The following is a 9,077-nucleotide window of genomic DNA, read 5'->3' as shown; positions in this document are numbered from 1 at the left end:
TCGGGAAGTAATTCTTGGGTGGAAGCCCAAGAAGCCAATTTTATAAACACCGTCATTTCTAGATCCTTATATAACAGCGACAGGGACAAGGTTCGACATTTTTTTGCATAAGGTAGTTTCGAGTTTTGTCTTTTCCATACCACATAAGGCCACTACCACATCAGAACAATTCACTGGCAATTAGTAACTAATAATCCACCTATTATTAAGACATTGGCACCAACTCCACAAATAGGTTTCCAAAGAGCCAAAAATGTCAAGCAAATACTATGCCAGTTGGAATTTGTTGACTAAAGGACTAATGCTTCCTTCAATAAATCTATAGGATTCTGTACTTTTCATAATTGCTCTAAATGCAGGGCTACTGGAATTATGCGACGAGGGAGGACCAAATTATGTGGCAGACGTAACTAAATTATGTGCAAAGAAAAGGAAAGTTATGCGGTGTAGGTTGGTACTTTTATCTTAGTATTACTTCATTATTTTGTCAGTTGTACACATGTTAACACCGGGCAAAGTTTAACCTTATTAATAGCAGATACAGCAATAAGAAACTGAAAAGTCACCTATCAATTTTTTTTTGTTAAAATATGCAAATTGTGTGGAAGATGATTTAATATGTGGCAAATTCATAACTAAGCTAAATATGCTGCAGCCACACAATCCTATCATTCTAGTGACCCTGTCTGTATGCAGAGTAGGACTAAAATTGAGGGATATCACATTTCAAGCTGGAATTACAATGACCATCACACAATGGATGAACTGCAACAGCACCTGGCTGTGCACTACGAGAGACATTGACTGAAACAAACGCAATAGAATAAAGGAGCTTTACTCTCTTTAATTGCATCTGTGTCTTCATATACATTTTCAGTGTGTGTGTGTGTGTGTTTTATTTAAAAAATACTGGCATTTGCAAACCCCTGTACCCACTTCTTTTTACATTTCACCTGCACTTGTGTTATGCTTGCGAAATCTATTGTTAATAAAAATAAAAAAAACTTTAAAAGGGCTTAGCACCAGCCCCTTACTTACGTTCAGCTTAGTTCAGTGTCACTGATTTACGTGCTTCTGATTGCCCTGCACATCATCCTGCTTCACTTCCTGTTGTCTTCTTCACCGTTCTTGCCGTCGGGTTGCCTCTGGACCAAGTACTCCTTCCAGTCACTTCCTATTGGATGTTGACCAGTGTCCTTCCTCTCTAGCTATGACGCAGAAGGTACTTCTCTTTTCTTTCTGCATGCTGTCTTTCTTTGCTGCCATCTTCTTTCTTTTCTGCTGTCTTCTTTCTTCTTTACCACATGCCATCTTCTGTCTTCTTTTTTCACTGCTGTCTTCCTTCTTCTTCACTGTACACCATCTTCTGTGTCTTATTAATTCGCTGCCCTTCCTCTTTATTTGCTGCCGTCTTCTTTCGTCACTGCCGTCTTCTTTCGTCACTGCTGTCTTCTTTCCTCACTGCCGTCTTCTTTATCGCATGTCGTCTTCTATCTTCTTTGTCGTCTTCTTCCTTCCTGTCTTCTTCGTTCACTGCCGTCTTCTACGCCACATGCCGTCATGCAAATAGGTTTTGCCTTTGTTTCTTCTTTCTATTTAACTGGATTACAGGTTTTAGAAAAATGTTATAATAATGTTTGTTTAACATTTGATAAACCATTAACGGTTTATCAAATTGAAAACAAATATTATTATAAGTTTTCTCGATTATTTTAGAATCCAGTTAGAAAGAAAGAACAAAGGCGAAACCTATTGGCTTTGCCAATGCTTTTTTAATATTGCAACTATGAGACCTAGTTCAGGTGATCCCATGCAGTCAAAGGCTGCTGAGCAACAGTTGTAACAATTTGAATAGTTTACCACCGGTATCCAAGGCCATCCGTTCTAATGGACCCAAAAATGAGTTACATTGGACTACCCTCTATCACTTCACTCTCTTGGGGTAGCAAAACACAAAGTCCAAAGCTTTCCCGGGAAGGGGAGAAGGCTATATTCGCAGAAATCTCATAACAGTCCTAACTGGACGTTTCTTGCTACTTAATTTGAAAGTTAGAAGTAAAACAGTTGACATAAGTGAGCCGATTCAAAGCACCATGAGCGCGAAGGAGAGACAGAGAAAGAAGTTCGCTCTCATTCAAACCTATTGGTAATCGTGCAATTATCCATGTAACGGGGGCAGTCTGCAAGGCGGTAACAAAACCGTCCCAAGGAGGCACAAACGTAAAGCATTTACCAATGGATAGCTAAGGATTTTTGAAAGGCCCGAACGAGCGAAAGTGATGGGTGTGCGAGGTTTGCCCACAATACTCACAACAGTTCAAAGCGCTTTACGTTCGACCTAAAAACTGCCTGTTCCGTAATTTTTATTTTCTGCTAACACCGCTCCCTTACCAGACATGCAAGTGTCCATCCAAAATACTGGCAGCGAGTGGGACTGGAGGGGAGTGTCCACTTGTGCCCCCGGTTAGGGGAGCCCATGAGTCTGAGGAAGGAGTCCGTGGGACAGCAGAAAAATGGTGCCTGTTCAGTAGGAGCCCCACCCTGGGTGGAATGTACTTTCCCATTCCAGCAGGAAAGCTCTGAAACTGCTAGTCGTCGGAGAGGTGTTACACGGTCCCGGGTGGCCCATGGGCCCTGCGATAGAATTAGATGCAGTTTGTGGCTGCACCTCTGACCGATCTCTCTATCATATGTAAGTGGAAGACCCACAGGGAGGCCGGCGGAATCTTGTACACAGGGAAGGGCATTCGGCCTACCAGGCACCCTCCGAAGAAGCCAGGTAAAAAAAAAAAAAACTAAAAAAACTACCCTTCGCTGTTAGTGATGCTGCCGCCCCCGTCAGCCACACCGCACCTGCTCCGAGGACAGCAGTCATTCTGGGTTCCCACCTCGGCCTCATAGCACTACAATGGGCTCTCAGTCCTTCACTGGGTGAATGTGGGAAAACGACATAGGTGACGGGAACATTCTCTCTATGGTCAGGAAGGGGGCGATCTGCCCCAAAACCAGCGTTTGTCAAACACTTGTCCTCTTGGCACTTGACATTCTTGCTGGCATAATCAAGCTAGCGAATTACCCGGTGGCACCTGTGTGTGCTGGGCGGGCGTTGGGGAGGGACAGTAATGCAACTTTCCTTCAGCACCAATTGTGGAGGCTGTTGTTTGTTGAATGACGTTTATCACTGATGTGTTATTGGCGTGAAAGCGGTGGCACTTCCAACCAGTTCTTAATTTGTAAATTAAAACGTGCCGGTGCCCAGAGCTCTCCTCTTAAACACGCGGATGCTGCATTTAAATGTGCTAGCACGGATTACCGAGGCAGCGTAATCCTGAAGCCATCTCGTGTCTCTTTAATTCATTTACAGCCATCCCCTGCCCACTTGCTACGCTTTTTCGTTTTTGTCTTCCTCCGTCTTTCCCCATATGTGTCTTTTGCTCGCAGTAAATTCTTGAGGCAGAAGAATAAGCGCCGGCCCTGAAAAATAAGTGCCGGTGCTCAGCACCGGAAACAAGCACAAATTAAACTCTGCTTCCGACCCTACAATCTACCCCGTACGTAGTGATGTTTGCGTGTTGAGTGCTCAGTGGGGAGGTGCAAGGGGTTGAATTGTATTGCCCTCCACCCACCCTGTGTCAGCTATGGCAGTGTTGACATAAATACTTAAATATGTTCTACTTATACAGGCCCCTGTGCCTTCTAGGTCTATGTAAAGCCATGACATGCTTTATACTATTTAGTGTTATGGTTCCGAGAGTGGGCGAAGCCCTTTCATACAGACTGCACCAAGTGTTTTTGCTCTGTGGGCATGGTTAAGGAGAGTAGAGTAGAGATGGCAGGCGAGGTCACACACTCTTTATAGCTGTCGAGCAGAGAGCACTGACCCTGGCACTATGCCTGCTATGTGTCCAATGTGATATGTCTTAAGCAGGCGAGGTCAAGGCATTTTCAAAGCCACTGCAACAGGTCTTGCACTTAAGAGGCAAAGGTAGGAGTACAGTTAAAGATACTCGGGCTGGCATGGCAGGCCTTGCCTCTGGCCACCCATCAGTAGGCTGGCCACTGCTTTTACCCAGTCTTTGAACACAAAGTGTGGACTCACCCACCTCGTTTACTTCCTTTTCGTGAAACGAGTGTTCCTCGCTGTGACTGGTTTTATCATTTTGTGGTGTTTGTATTTTCCATTATAGTATGTCTGAGGAACTGAATGTCAAAATGGCAGTAAGGGGAGCTCCCTGCATATTATGAATATCATAAGCATGGTTCACAGGGTGAATTCCCTGCAGTTATCAGTGGCTCCCACTGTGTTGTCACTACAGTAACTGGTGGCTCTCATTGTCATGCCACTGGACTGAGGCAGCTCCCATTGTGAGGTCACTACAGTAATCATTGGCTCCCATTGTGATGTCACTAGAGTAATCGTTAGCTTCCATTGTGATGTCACTACAGTAACCATTGGCGTTCACTGTGATGTCACCACAGTGATCGTTAGCTCCCATTGTGATGTCATTACAGTACTGGGTGCCTCTTATTGTCATGCCACTAGAATGAGGCTGCTCACGTTGTGATGTCACTACAACAATGGGTGCATTTTAGTATCATACCACTCCACTGAGGCTGCTCCCATTGTGATGTCACTACACAAACTGGTGGATCGTATTGTCATGTGATGTTACTACAGTAATCAGTGGCTCTCATTGTCATCCCACTTCATTAAGGCTGCTCCCATTGTGATATCACTACAGTATTCAACGGCTCTCATTGTCACGCCACCGCATTGAGGCTGCTCCCATTCTGATGTCACTACAGCAATTAACGGCTCTCCTTGTCATGCGATGCCACTACAGTAATCTTTAGCTCACTGTCAAAGCACCGCATTGAGGCTGCCCCCATTGTGATGTCACTACAGTAATCGGCGGCTCGTATTGTCATTTGATGTCACTACAGTACTCTAGGGTGACCACCTGGCATTGAGGCAAATTCTGGACAGGACTGTTAAAAATTCAGGACAAAGGGTCAAAATTCAGGACAAAAATTCAAGAACAAACGTCAATTTTACAGACACGCGCAAGAGAGGCCTGCCTCACTATGTTGTCAGTGCATTTATTTACTCTTTTTTAACATAGCACTATTTATTCACTGTGGACCTTTTGTGATTGCCTCCTGGTATGCTCCATTCAGGTGTCACATTACGTCCTTGTTCAGTAGTAAATTAATGCCCTTCAGTACTGCGGCAAGGCCATCACCCCTACCCAAATCTACCCGATCTTTCCTGAAGAGAAAGTAACAGCAAAATTTTGATTATGTTTCCGAACATTTTAAAACCCCTGGCAAACAGTTTGGGACACATTAAGATAATTAACCTTATGCTAGTTTAAACACATTGAACAAAAACATCTGGCTTACCCCAAGCGCCCATGGACTTTCAACCTAATTTTTTTTTAAAGAGGCAGGGCAGATGGTGTGGGCGACCGTCTCACACCTAATGTCAGGATGTGATGTACCCATAACTTGTCTGTAGTCTCACTGCACTAGAGTGTATGAATGGAACTCTACATTTATCTCAGAAATGGGAGCCCGGACTACCAATCAAAGATAATCAAAGAGGAGGATGAAACTGAGATCAAATGGGAGATCCACTGCAAGTAATTCAAAGGGTTGTTGCTAAGAACTGGATAAATAAAGAAGAGAAGAACAAGGTGGGACAATTCCTAAAATCAGACAAGATGGGTCCACCAAGACTATTTGAAGGTATTGGGTACCTGGGGAGTTGTCTCTGCACACAGGAGCGAAACAGAAGGGGCACTGTCAAGTGGTTGAACAAGCAACACCCATCCACCTTGGCAAACTCTTCTGGTGCAATGGTCCGCTGTTAGTGGTTTTGAAGGGTGAGCAGGGGCCAGACCCCTTGCAAGGTTGTGCAAGGCAATTGCCCACTTTGTCCATGTCTTTATATGGTTTTGAAATTGAGCAAAAGCCAAACTAGAGATCTGGGTTATCCCTAAGTGTCAAGTACACATAGAATCTTCAAAATATTTGGGATGTAAATTACACAAACAAAATTTAGAAATTTTAAAATGTAATTAGTGTTTCTTTAACATATGGCACGGTTTTCGCCTTCATGTACAATTAGATCTCAGATTAAACTGGGAACCAGTTACCTTTTGATACCTAGTGATTAATATCTACCATTCTTACACTGATTTCCAGGATGAAAATCTCAGCAGAGCGAACGGTCCCTCCAAGCCCAGTTTGCCTTTCTGGTCTTCTCTTCTGCTTTCTGTAAAGGCCACGTGGCACTAGTGAAGATGGTGTGCTACCCCAATGATAGTATTATTTTGCAAACCTTCCCCGCTCGTCCTTCATTCCTTCTTCAGATAGGCCACACATCTGATTTGGTCACTGCGGCGCCATCAGGAGCTCTTTCCACCCTAAAGCTAACTGTGACTGCGGGTGGATTAGGTCTTCTGGCCACTGCACTCTAGGCACTATACTCTACTCTACACCACTCTACAATACTCCACTCTGCACCACTCTACACCACTGCACTCTGTGCCACATGAGTCTACTCTGCACTCTATGACACTGCACCACTCTGCATTACTGCACTCTGCTACTCTATTGTATGCCACTCTACTCCACTGCACTCTATGTAACTCTACCCCATGCCACTCTATGCCACTGCACTCTGCGCCAATGCACTCTAAACAACTGCACTGTATGCCACTGCCCTCTACTCTGTACCACTGTACTCTACGCCACTGCTCTCTGTGCCACTCTACTCCACATCACTGCACTGACACTCTACTCTGCAGCGTTGCACTCTCCACCGATGTACTATGTACTACTGCATTCTATGCCACTGCACTCTATGCCACTCTACTCTGCATCACTCCACTCTACAGCACTTTGCTCTACTCCGCACCACTCTACACTACGCCACTGCACTCCCTGCAACGTGAGTCTACTCTACAATCTATGCCACTGCACCACTTTACGCTACTGCTCTCTCTGCGACACTAATGTATGCAACTCTACTCTGCACTCTATGCCACTCTACTCTGTCCCACGCTACTCCATGCCACTGCACTCTAAACCACTGCTCTCTACGCTAACACACTCTAAACAACTGCACTGTACCCCACTGCACTGTACTTTGCACCACTGGGCTTTATGCCACTGCTCCTATGCTACTCTATTTCACTCCACACCACTATGCCACTAACTTTAAGCCATGCTGAACAGCAGCTACTGTCTAATGGCTAAAACACATTAACAAAGCCAATAACTCTTTCATAGATTAGACCTATTGCTTTGCCAATGTTTGTTAGTACTATGAGGTACCGAAGTACCTGAAAGAACTGTGAAAAATACAATTACATCATAATAAAGGCTGCTACAAAATGCGCAAATACATTTTGGTTGAATTAAAAAAAAGTGCTTCTGAAATACAGATTTGAATAATATACAGTTTATACCTAATACTAAAAAATATTATAACACTCCATTAAAACCACACACTCCACAGCTCACCTTGGAACACCATTACAACACCTCTCTAAAAGTAATGTCTTTGCCATCAGAAAACTTCAAGGGACTCCTTTTAGTAAAGTCAATGCAGTTTTTTCAAGCCCTTTTGTATTTGCAGATTTACCAGTTGGGCACATTTGCATGTCTTTAGGGAAGGAGACTCCCTGGCAATAAGGTCTGATTCTTATCTGTCTGCCCCTCCCTCCCTCAGAGCACAGGAGACCCCCTGCCTTCCAGCCCAGCTGGGGAAACTCCTCTGCCTGTAATTTCGCCCTGCCTCCTTTGCCCTTTAGGTGAAAGGCTAAAATTACGGATTTTTGTCGTCTGTTAAAGCTTTCATCACGGACAACGGACAGCAGGGCGAAATTACGGACAGTCCGTGAAATTTACGGGCGGGTGGTCACCCTACCTGAGTACTCCGAGGCTCAGTGTCACCCTCTGCACCGAGGCTGCTCCCGTTTTGATATCAGTACAGTAATCATTGACTTTCATTGTCAGTTGCTGAGTTGGGGCTTCTCTTATTGAGATGTCACTACAGTAATTGACGGCTCTTCTTCTCATTCTAATATAATATCGCTGCATTGAAAGTGGCACTCATGAAGCAGCAATTGCAATAAGGCCATAACATTCCGTCTTTTTAAGCCTTCGTGGAGGGTGAAATAGAGCGGTTATGAAAGGGTCGCCTTTGCAGTCAATGAATATCACTTTTTTGCGCGGCTAGGTGCTTCCATTTAAGTCGATGGGTGACATGTTGCTTGTTTGGCGGGTGAATATCAGTCAAAGGAGGGCGACACCATTCAAAAGACAGTGAGTTAAGAGGTGACTAAAGTTTTTGTTGCCCGCCAGTTATCATGCCTCTCCTGCTTTAGTATCACTGCATTACCGGTGGTCCCCTTGGAGAGAATACTGCAGTAACCGCGGTGAGGGCGGCTCCCGATGTAAAATCACTGCAGTAAAAGCGACTTCTTAGTGAGAAAGTATGTGGTGGCGTCTACATAGTGCAGGAGAGCAGCTGAGCGCTGAACAATGGGCATCAGTTGAATGTGATTGGACCGTGCAGTCACAAAGGAAGTGAGGCCTTTAGGCTAAACGTTCAACGTGCCACGTCGCAGAAACGTATTTTAACATTGTATTATCATTTCCCTGAACTCACACCTGTTTCTAGTGTATTCATGACCTTTGTGTGGTGTAAAAAGTTTATTCTCTATTGAAAGTGTATTTTCTACCTCGATGCTTTTACATGCTGGTGACATCAAATGCAGCAAGATGGGGAGACGGTGCGTTCCTCATGAAACGTTATATAAACCATAATATTGTGGGGCATACTTATAAAAAAAAAAAAACTCACGCAAAGTAGCACAGCAACCAAAGTTGAGGCGCTGCATTGTGTGAAAGTATGAGAGCAGGCAACGCACTATTTAGTAAGATATGGCACTGCTGTTCTGTCCCCTGCACTGGCACACTTCAGACTGCCGTGCGCTACGCATGCACTCTTGCACCAAAATGCACAGGTGTGTGTCTGATGTCTAGCATTACTTTGATACTGGACA

This window comes from Pleurodeles waltl, chromosome 4_2 (assembly GCF_031143425.1).
Source record: "Pleurodeles waltl isolate 20211129_DDA chromosome 4_2, aPleWal1.hap1.20221129, whole genome shotgun sequence".
Classification (NCBI taxonomy): Eukaryota; Metazoa; Chordata; class Amphibia; order Caudata; family Salamandridae; genus Pleurodeles; species Pleurodeles waltl.
The sequence above is the reverse complement of the archived record's forward strand: the minus strand, read 5'-3'. Positions refer to the sequence as shown.